A 2,285-nucleotide genomic window follows, 5' to 3' on the forward strand; every position below is an offset into this window, starting at 1 on the left:
AGACATAGGGCTGGTGAAGATCCTTTTCCAGTCAGTAGGCTATCGTTTTGTTCTGATGACAGTGTCCTTTGCTTTACAAAAGCTTTTCAGTTTCATGAGGCCCCATTTATTGATTGTTGCTCTTAGAGCCTGTGCTGTTGAAATTGTCTCCTGTGCCAATGAGTTCAAGGCTCATCCTCACTTTTTCTTCTAACAGATTTAGTGTATCTAGTTTTATGTTGAGGTCTTTGATCCACTTGGACTTTACTTTTGTGCAGGGTGATAAATATGGATCTATTTGCTTTTTTCTACATGTAGACATCCAGTTAGACCAGCACCATTTGCTGAAACTTGTACAACCATTTTGGAAATCAATCTGGCACTTTCTCAGACAATTAGGAATAGTGCTTCCTCAAAATCTAGCTATACCACTCCTGGGCATATATCCAAAATACACTCAAGTACACAACAAGGACATTTGTTCAAACATGTTCGTAGCAACTTTATTTATAATAGCCAGAACCTAGAAACAACTCAGATGCCACTCAACTGAGGAATGGATACAGAAATTGTGTACATTAACACAATGCAATACTACTCAGTAATTAAAAACAAGAAAATCATGAAATTTGCAAGCAAATGGTGTGATCTAGAAAAGATCATCCTGAGTGAGGTATCCCAGAAACAGAAAGACACACATGGTATATACTCACTTATAAGTGGATATTAGACATATAATATAGGATAAACATACTAAAATTTGTACACCTAAAGAAGCTAAGGAAGAAGGAGGACCCAGCATAAGATGATCAATCCTCACTCAGAAAGGCAAATGGACAGACATCAGAAGAGGGAGAAAACAGGAAACAGGACAGGAGCCTACACAGAGGGCCTCTGAAAGACTCTACCCGGCAGTGTATCAAAGCACATGCTCATAGCCAAACTTTGGGCAGAGTGCAGGGAATCTTATAAAAGAAGGGGGAGATAGAAAGACCTGGAAGGGACTGGAGCTCTACAAGGAGAGCAACAAAACTAAGAAATCTTGGTCAAGGGGTCTTTTCTGAGACTCCAACCAAGGACCATGCATGGAGATAACCTAAAACCTGCACAGATATAGCCCCTGGCAGCTCAGTCTCCAAGTGGGTTCCCTAGTAAGGAGAACAAGGATTTTCTCTGACATGAACTCAGTGGCTGGCTCTTTGATCACCTCCCCCTGATGGGGGAGCAGCCTTACCAGGCCACAGAGGAAGACAATGCAGCCAGTCCTGATGAGACCTTATAGGCTAGGGTCAGTGGGAATGGGAGGAGGACCTATCCTATCAGTGGACTTGGGGAGGGGCACAGGAGGAGATGAGGGAGGGAGGATGGGATTTGGAGGGAATGAGGGAGGGGGCTACAGCTGGGATACAAAGTGAATAAACTAATATGAGAAATAAAAATAATAAATAAATAATTGTGGCTTAAGAAGAAGAAGAAGAAGAGGAGGAGGAGGAGGAGGAGGAGGAGGAGGAGGAGGAGGAGAAGAAGAAGAAGAAGAAGAAGAAGAAGAAGAAGAAGAAGAAGAAGAAGAAGAAGAAGAAGAAGAAGAAGAAGAAGAAGAAGAAGATTGGCAGACATGGGCGAGGTCTTACCGGGTTCTCTATTGCTTATGTGATCTCCGGGAAGCAGCAGAGTAATGGGTCAGAACAGGAAGGCCAGGACATGGTGGGCAGTTAAGGGATTCTAGGTGTGCCCTAAGGATAGTCTGCAGGCAGAGAATCTGGTTTTACCTATGTCCACTGTGGAACTGTGGGTAGCTAGTAGAGAGAATGTTATCTTGGCTCCCTGGTGCCAGTGCGGCCTCAGGGAAATCATCTGAAATTGAGGGCCTGAATATGGGGCCCAACAACACAATCTAATAATAACAGCAAAACACCCCAGCAGGTCAGTAAAAACAAGAGTATTTGGCTGGAGGTGTAGCTTGATGCCTGACTAGTGTGCAAAGGCAGCGTTGGACAGAACAAAGAAGGCATGAATGTGAGCAAACATTCAAAAAATCACAAAATCAATGCGATGTATTTGTTAAAAGCTGCAAATAATTTAGATTTCTAAAAACATCCTCATATTTGAAAAAAAAACAACTTCAATTTATTTATAAAAATTATACTTAACAGAGAAATGCAAATCATAACCAAATGACACAGTAAGACAGGCTTCAGCTCATTTAAGCCCTAACTGAGAAAGGCCAAGTTTAGGGGACAAGGGGTCTGCTCAGTGGTAGAACTTACCAGAAGGCTGTGGCCAGTCTGGAAACAATGAACATGCGT

This window comes from Psammomys obesus, unplaced genomic scaffold (assembly GCF_907164565.1).
Source record: "Psammomys obesus unplaced genomic scaffold, mPsaObe1.curated_primary_1811, whole genome shotgun sequence".
NCBI lineage: Eukaryota > Metazoa > Chordata > Mammalia > Rodentia > Muridae > Psammomys > Psammomys obesus.